The sequence below is a fragment of the Musa acuminata genome, chromosome BXJ3-7 (assembly GCF_036884655.1).
Source record: "Musa acuminata AAA Group cultivar baxijiao chromosome BXJ3-7, Cavendish_Baxijiao_AAA, whole genome shotgun sequence".
NCBI classification, from domain to species: Eukaryota; Viridiplantae; Streptophyta; class Magnoliopsida; order Zingiberales; family Musaceae; genus Musa; species Musa acuminata.
Window position 1 is genome coordinate 21,369,190 of NC_088355.1, and position 16,610 is coordinate 21,385,799.

Here is a 16,610-nt window from a genome sequence, read left to right on the forward strand (position 1 = left end):
TGTGACCTACATCCACTCCCGATTCCTCTTCACTCAAGGCCACCGACTTCCACTACTGATCTTCTTTCAACGAGCAAAGATCAACTATCCTTTTTCACTCGATTCTCCTTTTGATAGGTTCAGGAGAGAACCTTTACAACCCCCTTCATTTCTCTCTTAAACAAGACTGACACTTAAAGCTTGAGAGGAGTTCTCATAAGATTACAATAGCTTTTTTGTTTCTTTTTGCTCTCAATTCTTATGTATGTTAACCAAGGATGAGAGGGGTATTTGTAGGCCTCAAGTGGATTCAAACTTGGAGCCTAAAAGTGCCTCATCCCCGATTTTTGGGGTACTAGCGGTACCACCGCCTGTAGCACTAACACTGGGCGGTACCACCGTCCAGCCTGGCGGTACCATCTCCTGACACCCTACCACTAGGTATTACCACTGCCTAGTCTAGTAGTACCACCGCCTGATAGTCTCTCGGAGACTATGTCTGGGCGGTACCACCGCCTAACACTGTTCGGATGTTGTACCACAATGGTTTCACCTGTTGGGTCATTGTCTGGGCCTTTCACTTGGCCCAATACAACTCAAACTTGGACCCCATTGGCACCTAATTGAGTTAGCCTAATTCTAACCCAATTATATGCTAACTATGAATTTTAAGGCATACACTAAGCTAAATAAGTCTGGTAAGTCTAGGTTTCTTCCAGCAACCTTTCAGCGAACTTCCGATGATCTCTCGACAATGTTCTAGCGGACTACTAGCAAGCTCCTAGACTTTACGATGATCTTCTTGGTGAGTTCCGACGAGCTTGTTTGGCAAGCTCCTAAACTTCTTGGTCAATTCTGGTAGAACTTTCGACGAACATCTAGACTTCCGACGAACTCTCGAACTCCCAATAAAATCTCGTTCTTGATTCCAGGACTTCATTTTGATTTATGCCTTGATCACTATCATAGTTAATGCTAGTCATAGGTTCCCTTTAAGCCAATCATATGAGTGATAGTACATGTGACTTGACACGTAGTCTTTTTGCTTATTATATTTTGGTATTTATCAATTTATATTACTTATTACATATATATATATATATATATATATATATAGTGATGTCCTTGGATCCGTGCAATGGGAATCAGATCATAATGAGATCACGATAATGGGACCGATTCACCTTTAAACACAAATCCTAAATATGTTAGGATCAAAAGCACACTAAGAGGGGAGGGGGGTTGGGGGGGGTTGAATTAGTGCAGTGGAAAACTTTCATCAGTTAAAATATGGTTTCGTCAAAAATCGTGTCGGAAAGATCTTTAAATTGAAAGTATGTGGAAGTGTAGTTGATGTAAAGTAATGAAGCCAGTTTACAGTTAAGATAAATATCAGAAAGTAAATGCAAACAGAGATTTAGAGTGGTTCGGTCAATCTTGACCTACATCTACTTTTGGCTTCCTCCTCCGATGAGGTCACCGACGTTCACTAGAGGCCTTGCTTCAATAGATGAAGGCCAACCACCCTTTTATAGCTTTTCTCCTTTTGACGACCTTAGGAGACAACCCTTATAAGTTTTCACTCCTCTCTTGAATGATCAACACTTAGAAAGAAAGAGGGAGAAGAACTTTAGCTTTTACAACACTTTTAAGCCTTCAAATACTCATAATTAAAGCAAGCTTTCAGTACCCTTTCATGTAAGAAAGGGTGGAGTTTATATAGGCCCCAATCAGTTTGAAATTGGAGCTCAAAAGTGTCTATTCCCGGATTTCGGGGTCCTGGCGATACCACTGCCATAACTAGGCGGTACTACCGCTTGTCATCTATCACTGAGCGATACTACCGCTCAGTTTGGGCGGTACTACTGCCTTACAACGCTCGAAGACTGAGCTCAGGTGGTACCATCGCCTCATAGGGGTGGTACCACCGCTTGCAGTAATGAATGCCAATGGTACCACCACCTGACATGGGTGGTACTACCGTCCAGAACTCCTGGGAGATCGAGTCTCTTGGGCAGTGCCACTACTGGCCCTAGTAGTGCCACTGTCGGCCAGGAATTCTGGGTCCGAATGGGCTATTCCATTTAACCTAATTTAGGTCCGTTAAGGGCTCAATTGGCCCCTGATTAAGTTAGAAGGATCACCTTCCAATCCTAACTTAATCTATAAACTAACTATGACAATTAAGACATCATTACTGCAATTTGTGTTCCGGTGTATCAATCGCTTCTTCCGGTGAGCTTTCGGCAAACTTCCGTTGAATATCCGACGAACCCTTAATGATGCTCCGATGGACTCCCGGCAAGCTCTTAGACTTCGCGACGATCTTCTTGGTGAGTTCCGATGAGCTTCTTTGGTAAGCTCCTAGACTTCTCGGATTGTTCCTGTAGAACTTCCGATGAACGTCCGAACTTCCGACAAACTCTCGAACTCCTAATGTGATCTTGGTCTTGACTCCGGCTCAACACCTACTGTATGTCTTACTACCATCGTAGTTAATCCTACACACTTATCTCAACATATACATTAGATAAACAAATGACAATTGACTTCATCATCAAAATCTGAGATTCAACAATCTCTCCCTTTTTTATGATGACAATTAATTGATAACAGAGTTAACCTTAACTCCCCCTATCTATATGTCATACTTGAGATAAGTCATTCTTGAGTTCAAAGCCTTTGAATTTAAGAGACATATTAATAAGTTAATTTTATTTAAGCTTATCAATACCCTCATCATGATTCCTATCATGATATAGCAATTCTGAAAATGATGTCAAGGCATGACATCCATTTTCAAGTCTTATATTTTAAACATGAAGGATAGCAATCATAGCAAATCATCATATGGTAAGATATCAACATTGTAAAATTACAATGTAAGCTCTAGATATCTTAACATAATGCAAACATTTCAAGTGTATAGCAATTCATTCTATCATCAATTTACCACATATTTCTCCCCCTTTGTTATCAAAAAAAGGAGAGCGATTCAAATGTATTTCAAGTGTGGTAAAAATTCATGTAATAAAAAGATTCATGTCATTTTTCAACAATAAGTTGTAAGATACCATTCATACAACTTATTTTTCAAGCAATCATGACATGGTATTATTCAAAAGTCCATTAAGGAGATAGCTTTAATTACTTCTTCCCTTTTTATTCGTTATTAATGTTTTGCATGAAGGAGAAAAGCCATTGAGAACTAACTTTGAATGAAGTTTATAAACGATAAGAGATTAAAGCATGCTTCATTTTTACAAGGATCAAGATATACATGTGAAATTAAATCTTTGCAAGTGTTCAAAAAGATATCTTCCTTCATCAAGAAGGAAATTATGTGAAAGAATGATTACATCAAATCCATTTCTCAAAAAAAATTTACAAAAGATAAGTCCATGAGAGATGCATTTATCAATTAATTCTATGTATCAAAAATCATTTAGTGATGGAGCATGGATATGTAATAAATTTGATATAGTATAGGCTTATGAAAGCTCCATTCAAGAAATACCTTAAATCCGAAAGAGATATACAACAAAATCATGCATTCGGACAATATTTTGTTATAGCTTTTCAATTACAATCATGAAGGTAAATATGTTCATCATCATGGAAATTTTTAGCATCAAGGCACAAAATTGCCAACATTAAAGTAAACATGTTATTGAAGCACACAATCTTATATAGAATTTGTATCATGAAATTTTCAGCACCGAATCAAGAAAGTCCGAAAATGAAATAAATTCATGTATTCGGACAAGTCAACATTCCTAATTCTCTTCTAATAAAATTAAATTGTTCTTCACTTAAAGGTTTTATAAAAATATCGACCAATTGATGTTTTATATCAATAAACTCTAGGATTACATAATGATTAGTGACATGATCTCATATAAAGTGATGCCTATTGTCAATATGTCTTATTCTAGAGTGTTGAATGAGATTCTTTATTAAACATATTGCACTTGTGTTATCACATTTAATGAAAATATTTTTAAGACAAATTTTATAATCTTCTAAGGTGTTTTTCATCCATACAACTTGTGCACAGCATGCACTAGCTGCAATATACTCAGCTACGGTTGTTGATAGTGCAACCGAGTTTTGTTTCTTGAATGACCAGGAAACAAGGGCATATCCTAAAATTTGGTATGTTTGATGTGCTTTTTCTATCTAGTCTACATCTAGCAAAATCCGCATCAGCATAAGTAATTAACTCAAAATTCTTGGATTTTGGATACCATAATCCTAGATTTATGGTTCCTTTAAGATATCTAAGTATTCATTTAACTGCTTTGAGATTAGATATCTTAGGATTAGATTGAAATATAGTACAAAGTCCTACACTAAACATGATATCCGGTCTAGTTGTAGTGAGGTAAAGTAAACTTCCTATCATACCCCTATAAGTTTTTTATCAAAGCTTTCTCCACTTTCATCAATTTCTAACTTAGTGGAGGTGCTCATAGGAGTGTTAATAGCTTTTGAGCTATCCATATTAAACCTTTTTAGTAAATCTAAAGTGTATTTTGTTTGACTAATAAATGTATCATTACTTAGTTGTTTGATTTGTAAACCTAAAAAAAAGGTTAATTCTCCTATCAAACTCATTTCAAATTCAAGGCTCATACTTTTAGCAAAAGATTCACAAAGAGATTCGTTCGTGGAACCGAAGATAATATCATTAGCATAAATTTGAACAATGAGAAAATTATTTTCAAAATTTTTGATAAACAATGTAGTATTGACCTTGCCATTAGAGAAATTATTTTTAATAAGAAATGAACTAAGTCTCTCATACCAAGCCCTTGGGGCTTGTTTTAAACTATAGAGAGCTTTAGTTAATTTAAACACATGATTAGGGAGATTATTATTCTCAAATCCGGGAGGTTGTTCAACATAAACTTCTTTTAAAATAAAGTCATTTAGAAAAGTACTTTTAACATCCATTTGAAATAACTTAAAATTATTACTACTAGCATAGGCAAGGAGTATCCTTAAAATTTCTAATCGAGCCATAGGAGCGAAGGTTTCTTTGTAATCGATACCTTCTTCTTAGTTGAAACCTTTGGTCACTAATCTAGCCTTGTTTCTAACCACGATACCAGATTCATCTTGCTTATTTCTAAAGACCCATTTAGTACCAATAACTAAATGGTTATTTGGCCTAGGAACAAGCTTCCACACCTCATTTCTCTCAAATTGATTTAACTCATCTTACATTGCGATAATCTATAAATCATCTTTCATGGCTTCGTCAATACATTTAGGTTCAATTTGGAAGAGAAAAGTGGCATTGGCATAAAAATTTTTAAGAGAAGAATATGTTTGAACCCCTTTAGATGTGTCTCTTATGATTAGCTCCTTAGGATGAGCATCTACATATTTCCATTCCTTGGGTAAGGATGTTTCGGAAGTGGATGCATCCAAATTGCTAGTTGAAGAAGGGGTTTCATTTAAATTCAAGGTATCAAAGTTAACATCATCATCAAAATCATTTTTCTTAATTTCGAAAATCTCATTAAAAACAACATGAATGTATTCTTCTATAATTAATGTTCTTTTATTGAAGATACGAAATACTTTAGAAATCAAAGAATAGCCAAGAAAAATTCCTTCATCGGATTTTGCATCAAATTTTTCTAAGGCATATTTTTCATTCAAGATAAAACACTTACACTAAAAACTTTAAAATATGAAACATTGGGTTTTTTGTTATTCTATAACTCATAAGGAGTTTTGGTGAGTAAGGGTCTTATTAGAACTCTATTCATGACATAGCAAGCCGTGTTTACAGCTTCAGTCCAAAAATATTTGGGTAAGCTATGTTTATTCAACATGGTTCTTGTCATTTTTTGTAAATTTCTATTTTTTCTTTCTACTACTCCATTTTGTTAAGGATTTCTTGGAGTAGAGAAGTTGTGGTTGTATCCATTAGATTCACAAAATTCTTGGAAATCACAGTTTTGAAATTCACCACTATGATAACTTCGAATTGATGAAATCATAAAACCTTTTTCATTTTGAACAAGTTTACAAAACTTGGTGAAATATCTAAAGCATTCACTTTTGTGTTTCAAGAAATAAGTTCATGTGTATCTACTATAATCATCTACAATAACAAAAGCGTATTTGCTACCTCCTAGGCTTGATGTAAAGATTGGTCTGAATAAGTTCATATGGATCAATTGCAAAGGTCTAGAGGTGTTTATTTGATTCTTAGGTTTGAAGCTATCTTTTGTTTGTTTTCCTAATTGACTAGCATCACACACGTTATCTTTGATGAACTTGATATGAGGAATTCCTCTTACAAGTTCTTTGGATGAAATTTGGGTGATTAGTTTCATGCTAGCATGACCTAATCTCCTATGCCAAAGCCAAGCATCGTCATTCAAAACCGAAAAACACATTTTATTGCAAAGATCATTGATGTCAATCATGTATATATTATTTTATTTTAATGCAATCATAGATGTGTTCTTGTGTGGTTTTTCAATAATGCTAGCATTAGATTCGAATTTAACAATATATCCTTTAAGGCCCAATTGACTAATGCTTAAAAGGTTATGTTTTAAACCATCAACTAACAAAATATCTTCAATAAAGAAATTGGATTTGTTACTTATTGTTCCTTTACCAATGATTTTACCCTTGTTGTTATCTCCGAATGTGACATAGCCTTCGTCTATGCTAGTGAGCTTAGAGAATTGAGATGGACCTCCGGTCATATGCCTTAAACATCCACTATCAAGGTACCATCTCTTGCTTCTAGCTTGTGATGATACATGTTTCTACAAAAAATGATGATTTTTAGGTACCCATTTGACATTGGGTGCCTCAAAAATCGATCTAAATTGCTTATCATGTTGCATGGAGTTCTTAATGGTTTCTTTTGAAACCCAAATCAATTTGTTTGGACTAACTTTCTTGAATGGACAATGATAAGTTCTATGTTTATGTTTGCAATAAAAGTTGCATTTGTTTTGGTGTGAAATATGCAAGATAGGGCCTTTAATAAAAGTGGTTGGATTTTGGTAAGAGCTTCTCATAAATTCAATTCCACTTCTTTTATGAACGTGACCCTTATTGGTAAGGATCATGTTTAAAAACTTGCTGCCAACCTCAAATTTCTTCAAGGTGTCCTTGAGTAGCAAGTTCTCCTTTTAGAGTATTTCTAAGTTATGGCATTTCGTAAATGGAGCTAAACTATCATTATGCTTAATTTTTAATTTATTGAAATTACTAACAAGAGTTTCATGCTCCTATTTTAACAATTTATATTTTCTACTAATTGTTTTGCATTCATCAAATAAATCATGAAAAGCATTTAACAATTCATCAAATGATAAATCTGCATCAATTAAATTTATTACCTCCTCTCCAATGGCTATTAGTGCATAATGAGCAACTTGCTTGGTGTTGGACTCCTTATCTTCAGATACGCTTGAGTCATCTCATGTTGCTTTGAGCGCCTTCTTCTTTGGTGTTCTCTTCTTGGCTTGGGGACATTCACTTTTATAGTGTCCCAGCTTCTTGCATTCGCAGCAAATTACTTGGTCTTTTTTGGGTTCAAATTTACTTTTAGTGTCATTTTTAAATTTGTTTCTTTTAATGAATTTTTTGAATTTCCTTGTTAAAAGTGACAAATCATCATCAAAGTCCTCATCACTTGAGTTTTCTCTCAAGTGGTCTTCTTGAATTCTAAGTGTCATATCCTTCCTGTTCTTTGGAAGGGTGTCCTCATGCTCTTCATGAGCTTTGCAAGTCATTTCATAGGTCATTAGTGACCCGATTAATTCTTCAAGAGAGAAGTTGTTTAAATCTTTAGCCTCTTGAATGGCCATGACTTTAGAGTCCCAACTCTTTGGAAGGGATCTTAGAATTTTATTGACGAGCTCGTAATCCGAAAAACTTTTACCAAGTCCTTTTAGACCATTGATTACACCCATAAAATAGGTGTACATGTCTCCTATGGTCTCACTCGGTTTCATTCAAAAAAGTTCATAAGAATGTACTAAAAGATTGATTTTTGACTCTTTCACTCTACTCGTGCCTTCGTGAGTCACTTTGAGTGTATGCCAAATATCAAATGCAGTTTCACAAATCGAAATACGATTGAACTCATTTTTATCTAGTGCATAAAATAAGGCATTCATAGCTTTTGCATTTAGAGCGAAAGTCTTCTTCTCTGATTCATTACAATCGATCATTGGAAGAGAAGACTTTGAAAATCTATTTTCTACAATATTCTAAAGCTCAAAATCCATGGAAATAAGGAAGATCATCATTCGAGCCTTCCAATAGGTGTAATCCATCCCATTGAACATGGGCGGACATGTAATAGAGTGACCCTCTTGGTTCCCAGCAAATGCCATCTCTCTAAGGTTTTAATCCAACTGAGAGTGAACCCGCTTTGATACCAATTGTTAGGATCAAGAGCGCACTAAGAGGGGGGGGGGGGATGAATTAGTGCAGTAGAAAACTTTCATCGGTTAAAATCTGATTTCATCAAAAACTATTTCGAAAAGATCTTTAAATTGAGAGTGTGAAGAAGTGTAGTTGATGTAAAACAATGAAGGCAATTTGCAGTCAAGATAAATAGCAGAAAGTAAATGCAAATCAAGATTTAGAGTGGTTCGGTCAAACTTGACCTACATCCACTTTTGGCTTCCTCCTCTGACAAGGTCATCGACATCCACTAGAGGCCTTCCTTCAACAGGCGAAGACCAACCACCCTTTTAGAGCTTTTGTCCTTTTGACAGGCTTAAGAGACAACCCTTATAAGTTTTCACTCCTCTCTTGAATAATCAACACTTAAAAAGAAAGAGGGAGAAGAACTCTAGCTTTTACAACACTTTTAAGCATTCAAATACTCAGAATTAAAGCAAGCTTTCGGTACCCTTTCATGTAGGAAAAGGTCAGGTTTATATAGGCCCCAGTTTAAAATTAGAGCTCAAAAGTGTCCATTCCCGGATTTTTGGGGTCCTGACGATACCACCGCCATAACTAGGTAGTACTACCACCTATCATCTATCACTGAGTGGTACTACTACTCATTCTGGGTGGTACTATCGCCTGACAGCGCTCGAAGACTGAGCTCAAGCGGTACCACCGCTTGACAAGGGCGGTACCACTGCTAGCAATAATAACTACCGGTAGTACCACCGCCTGACATGGGTGGTACTACCGCCCAGAACTCCTGAGAGACCGAGTCTCCTAGTGTCACGCCCCCTCAAAAATATCCATGATATTTAAAATAATTTTCAACACAAACCAATCCAGGATCCAAACTAACATTTGAGGACACTGAAAAAACATTCTATCAAATTCACATCTATAAAACCTGTGTAGTTTATAATCATATATCACATCACTCGATAATTCACATTTATGGCAACCTAAGCCAACTTGACAAACATAAACAACATTTATAAATCAACAAGCTAAATAAATTATACAATCAGAACTCCAACTATTCACCATAAGTTCATATCATCATAAATTAGACTTAACGTTCTGTAATTCCAAATAAGAGAGATCTTCTAACACTTTCACAAGGTATATCCATTTCGGTTCATCGACAACATTTTATTACATACAAAATATGTTTATACAATAATAACATAATAACCAACAAGACTTGCCCATAATTCTGAATAGCTCTCCACTGCCTCAGTCCAATTCAAAACATCTCAAAGAGTGATAACTTGACCTGAAAGATTTATATAACAACGAAGTGAGCTAAAAACAGCTCAACAAGTGACAAAGCATATTCAGAATAAAAGGAACGGTTTCAAACAAGTAAGATATCATAATGTAAGGCAGAATACAAGATTTTTCAAGGTAACATATCATTAGATACAAATCATATGTGTCATTTCAATCGAAACATATTTGGTTCCAAAACAAATGAAGCATAGAGTAATTGGAGCATATCAATAGCGTACGAGATGTTCCGATGCATATCAATGGCAAATATGACATTTCAGAACATATCAGTTTATAGCAAATGGAGCACAGAGTAATTGAAGCATATCAATAGCATATGAAATGTTCCGGAGCATATCAATGACATATGGAACATTTCGAAGCGTAACAATAACAAATAAAATATTTCGGAGCATATCAAAGGCGTATGAAATGTTTCGGAGCATATCAATGACAAATGAAACATTTCGAAACATATCAATGGCATATGTACCATTTCGAAGCATATCAAAGAACGAATATGAAATAGAAGCTCAGACGTCGTACTCTAGCATAGTGCATGTGAGGTTTAACTCAGTGGTGGCTCCACACCGTGATGAGTTCTCGACTCCATCCACGGGTAGCCCTTTCCTACTCGAGCCCTCTCACCCTACCCAAGTGCTAGGTCGGCCCTAAATTTCATATCAAACAGATAGAAGGTGAAGTGGGATTCCAAACATGATATGGTCTATTCATTTCTAAATGACCACCAAACATAATCTAGAGCATCGCGGGCTTTAAGCACATATCCTTTACCATTTCTAGCAAAGGTCCAAATAATCCCACAAACACCAGAGTACAAAAGGGCATTGTGAACAATAAATTGGGACATATCAGAAGCACATGCGGAACAACAAAATATACATGTGCCTTTATGAAACATTACGATACAAACATGAAGTTTACATAACAGATTTAGGTATCCAAAAACATATAGGACAAGAGCATACAAGAATTCAAAGCAGTAATATAAAGCTCAATTGAATAAGAAAGCTAAAGGATATCAATTTCCAAATAAATGAAACCAGAATATACAAAATCGACCAAAGCTCGATTTTTGACCGAATTCAAGAGGCACATTGAACAAATGATTCAAATTATCAATCATGCTCCAATATACTCAAGAAAGCTATCAAAAGAAAGGTTTATGAGTCTATATTTTGATCAAATAATTTTTGCCTAAATCAGAGGTCAATACATGAAGTTATAATCATAACAAGGTAGAAAGGTCAGAATCTCAGACGTTGCACAGATTCGGATCAATATATCTAAACAGGAGATATATCAAATGCAAGGCTAGAACAATTCAAAATTCCTCATATTCAAATCAAATGTAGAGATAAAATTGCAGTAAGGAAAGATCAGGACACTTGCAATAGGAAAGATTAGAACAATAACAGGAGAAACGATCGGGAAACTTGCAATAGGAAAGATTAGAACAATAACAGGAGAAACGATCGGGAAACATGCCTTTCGAATGTTTTCATCCAAAGATTCGAAGAAGGTGTATGCTCGAATCCTTTTTCTACTTTTCCTCCATCCCCTCGTTTTGTGCACTCATTTTCTTTCTTTCTTCGTAACTACACCACGTGTCGAACATCGAGGCACAGTCACCTGCTCTCTCTTACTCTCATTCCTTCTTTTTCTTTCCCAAACGTAGCTGCCACAGCCGCCGCCGCTGCCGCTGCAGTCGCAATCACGGCCACATGCCCCTTTTTTTTTCCCCTTTCCTTTCTTCCTCTTTCCCAAAAGCAGCTACTGCAGCCACCACCGCTGCCGCAGCCAACGTCGCAGCCATAGCCGCAGCCATCACACCCGCAGCCTCTTCTTCCTTCCCTGCTCTGTTTCCTCTCCTTCTCTTCCAGCTGCAGCTGCCACTGCCGTAGCTGCCTCCCCTTCTCCTCTTCCTCTCTTCTTCCCTTTTCCCTTCTCTTCTTCTTCCTTTCCTTCTCTTCTTTCCCAGCTGCACTGCTGCAGTCGCAGCCTCAGCCACGGCTGCAGCCTCTTCTTCCTCCCCTGCTCATCTTCCTCTCCTTCTTCTCTTCCAACTGCAGCTGCCATCGCCGCAGCCGCAGCCCCTTCTTCCCCTTCTCTTCTTCCTCTCCTTCCCTTCTTCCTTCCTCTTCCTCTTTCCCTGCCACAGCTACAGCTGCCACAGCCGTAGCCGCAGCTACTTCTTTCCCTTCTCCTCTTCTTTCTCCTTCCTTTCTTCTTCTTCTCTTCTTCTCCTTCCTCCCCTTCTTCTCCCCGATGATAGCACCTCCTTTCCTCTGTTTCCTCCTGCAGGAAACAGAGGTGCCACCTCTTCACCCGCTTTTACTTCTTCTCTTCTTCCTCACCATCTCTTCCTCTCCTTCTCTTCCAGCTGCAGCTTCCACCGCCGCAGCCGCAGCTCCTCCTTTCCCTTCTCTTCTTCTTCTCCTCTTCTTCTTCCCTCCTCCTCCCCGGCGTCACACACACCCTCTCCTCTATTTCCTCTGCAGGAAATAGAGGTATCACAACCTCTTCTCCTGCTTCCTCTTCCTCTTCTCTTCCTCTTCTTCTTCTTCTCCTCTTCGAACGCCCCACACCTCTCCTCTGTTTCCACCTGCAGGAAACAAAGGTGTTGCAGCCCTAGCTGCTGCCACCTCTCGCTCCTCTCCCTCTTCCCTCTCTTTTCCCTCTTCTTCTCCTCTTCTTCTCCTCTTCCCTTTTCCTCCCCAACGCCACACCCCTCCTCGCTGCAGCCTTGCCACAGCTATCCTCCTCTCTTCTTCTTCTTCCTCTTCCCTTCTCCTCCCCAACGCCCCACACATCCTCTCCTCTGTTTCCACCTGCGGGAAACAGAGGTGCTGCAGCCCTAGCTCCAGCTGCTGCCTCTCTCTCTCTCCTCTCCATCTTCCCTCTCTTCTTCTTCTTCTTCTTTTCTTCTCTTCTCCCTCTTCTTCCTCCTCTTCTTTTCCCTCTTCTTCTCTTCTCCCTCTACTTCTCTTCTTCTTCTCCCCCACGCCCCACCACTCCTCTCTTTGTTTCTCGAAAGAAACAGAGAGAGCGTGGGAGGCGATGGGATAAAATCAAAATTTTCAGTTTTTTTTTTTCTTTTGCAACTTAGCAGTTTAGTCCTTGAAATTTATATATTTACATATAGGTCCTCCAATTTACATATAAATCCTTATTAATAATTTTTAAAAGTGAGGGATATTACACCTGGGCATTGCCACCGTTGGCCTTGGCGATGCCATAGCCGACCAGAAATTATGGGTCCGAATGGGCTATTCCATTCAGCCCAATTTGGGTCTATTAAGGGCTCATTTGGCCCTTGTTTAAGTTAGTGGGATCACCTCCCAATCCTAACTTAATCTATATACTAACTATGATAATTAAGACATCATTACTGCAATTCGTGTTCCGGTACGTCAAACGCTTCTTCCAACGAGCTTTCGGCAAACTTCTCGTGAACATCTAACGAACCCTTGGCGATGCTCCGGCGAACTCCCAACAAGCTCCTGGACTTCTTGAGGATCTTATTGGCAAGTTCCGATGAGCTTCTTTGGCAAGCTATTGGACTTCTCGAATTGTTCTTGTAGAACTTTTGATGAACGTTCGGACTTCCGACGAACTCTCAAACTCCCAATGTGATCTTGGTCTTAACTCTGGCTCAGCACCTGCTACATGTCTTACTACCATTATAGTTAATCTTGCACACTTATCTCAACATATAGATTAGATAAACAAATGACAATTGACTTCATCATCAAAATCCAAGATTCAATAAAATAATCCCAGTCATAGGTTACTCGAGAGGGAAATCGAGATAACTAAATAGACTGGTGTGTTGTATACCCATCAATATGATGGATGTAGCTAGTCTTATAGCTGCTCGTGTGGGGACACTTGGGATATAATACAGGTGCTCATTGGGGAATGAGTTCACTAATTGATCTGCTTATAGAATGTTGAATGGTTAATGATGTCATGTTGTCAGACAACGATTCCATGGTCCCAATGGTGTATCTAGTCCTCAGACTTGAGTCACCAAGGATGTCCTGTATGAGTGCTCCACTCTTTGATACCAGATTTATAGGTTTGGATGTCCCAGATCTAATATAGATGGTCATTGGGAGTGGTAGTCAACTATACGAGGGCTATTGAGTGTTGATAAAGGATCATCCACTCTCGATGTCATTAGAAGAATGTCTCATGTGTTCTTGCTCAGACAAATCCCTAGCTAGGGTCATTAGGATTGAGAGAGAAAGAGTTTTCCAAGAGAATCCGATTAGAGCGAGACTTGGGTAGAAACTGTATAGGTCGGATAGCATCATGTCTGGTATGCAATCTCTAGAATATTAAATGGATGAGGGACTATAGGTACACGATAACTAAGGACAAACATGTCCAATGGATTGTATTCCCCTGTATCATATAGGGACTACGGCGTAGTGGCCTAGTACGTCCACAGTCGATGAGTCGAGTGAATTATTATGGAGATAATAATTCACTGAGTTAAAAGGAGTTCTGACAGGCATAACTCACGGCCAGCTCGATATTAGGCCTAGAGGGTCATACACATATGGTAGGCATTGCGATGAGTAGAGGTTCGGATATGACATATCCGTCGGAGCTCCTATCTTATTGGATATCCAATAAGCCCCTGAATTATTGGATCCTTTGGATGAGATCCAATAAGAGCCTATGAGAGATTATTAGATAGAGATCCACTAATCTAAGAGGCTTGGATAGTTAGATGGAGATCCAGTACCCAATAGGGGAGGATCCATTAGGTTAAATTGATAGGGGACCTCTATAAATAGGAGGGTTTCAATAGTTTATAGGCTAGAGCTTTTTGCTTTCTCTCCTATTCTCCACCCCCTCTCCACCTTAGAGCAGGTCTGGAGTTTTGAGGAGCGTCATCATAGCCCTACTATGTGGATCACCGCTAGAGAGGAGGGCATTTGACCTCCTTCACCCTCTCCTAGAGATCTATAGGGATTCAGAGATATACAATCTCCCTAGGTAACACAATCTATCTCACGCGTGATTTTCTATTTCATAGATTTTTTTTGCACTAATCTTCATACGATGATAAACATATCTTTGGGAATAAGGGATTTTGTTTTCTATTCTTCCATTGCGCATGTGATGTCACCCTCAAGATTTTTCAATAGTGGAATCAAAGCCAGGTTGTTCGTGCGAAAATTAGTTTTGAACTATGTGTGTTGTGTTATGGAGAAGCTTTTGACGTTAAAATCGTTGATGCAAAAGCGAGAAAGGGCAACAATCGTTGCTGCCCTTGTTGCCCTCGCTGCCATCTATGTGCAGCAAGCTTGCTACCGGCGGTCGATAGCCCATTAAAGCAGCTTGCAGCCATTGGCAGCCCACGTGCAACGACGTCATGGGGTGTGGTGTCGTAGGGCAACGACGCTTGCGGGCGTTGCTCCCGCGAGTGCTACTCCCGCAGACAGAATCGCCCGACGGGGTAACTCGACTACAAAGATAGAGTACATTGCTATAGTAGAGGTAGTAAACGAGGGATTCTGGATGAAGAATTTCATCACAGATCTGGGAGTTGTGCTAGTCAACGAGTAGCCGAATCCCTTATATTGCGACAACAACGGGACGATTGCTCAAGCAAAGGAACCGATGTCTCATTAGAAATCTAAGCATGTTCTGAGGAGGTTCCACCTAATCAAAGAGATCGTGACCCAAGGAGATGTAGAAGTGCAAAGAGTTTCTCCGAAGATAACATTGCAGATCCACTGACAGAGTCATTATCTCATATTGTCTTTAAACATAATAGGGGTATGATGGGGATCAGACATATACGTGATTAGTTTTAGGTCAAGTGGGAGATCGTTGGTCATAGGTGCCCAACAAGCCAATCACGTGAGTGATGACACGTGTGACTTGATAGACGATCTTTTTGCTTATTATATTTTGACATTTATCACTTTATATTGCTTTATATATATATATATATATATATATATATATATATATATATATATATATATATATATATATATATATATATATATATATAAAGCAATATATATATATATATATTGAAATCTTTAGATATATATATATATATATATATATATATATATATATATATATATTGATATCTTTAGATCTATGCAATGGGAATCGGATCTTGATGAGATCACAATAAAGAGACTAATTCGCCTTTAAACACAGATCCTAAATAATCCCAGTCATAGGTTTCTCGAGAGGGACATCGAGATAACCGGACAGACTAGTGTGTTATATACCTGTCCATATGATAGATGCAGCTGGTCTCATAGCTGCTCATATGGGGACACTAGAAATACAATAAAGGTGCTCATTAGGGAATGAGTTCACTGATTGATCCGCTTACAAAATGCTGAATAGTTGATGATGCCTTATTGTTAGACAATAATTCCGTAGTCCTAGTGGTGTATCTGATCCTTAGACATGAGACACCAAGAATGTCCTATATGAGTGCTCAACTCTTTGATACCGGACTTTTGGGTTTGTATGTCCCAGATCTAACACAGTCTGTCATCGAGAGTGGTAGTCAATCTTACGAGGGCTATTGATTATCGATACAGGATCATCCACTCTCGATATTATGAGAGGAATGTCTCATTTATATTTGCTCAGACAAATCCCTAGCTAGAGTCATTCGGATTGAGAGAGAAAGAGTTCTCTAGGAGAATCTGATTATAGCGAGACTCAAGTAAAAACCGTATGGGTCTGACAGCACTATACCCGGAATATAATCTCTAGAATATTATATGGATGAGGGACTATAGGTACACAGTAACTAAGGACAAATAGATCCAATGTATTGGATTCCCCTACATCGTATGGGGACTGCGGCATAGTGGCATAGTACGTCCGTAGTCGATGAGTCG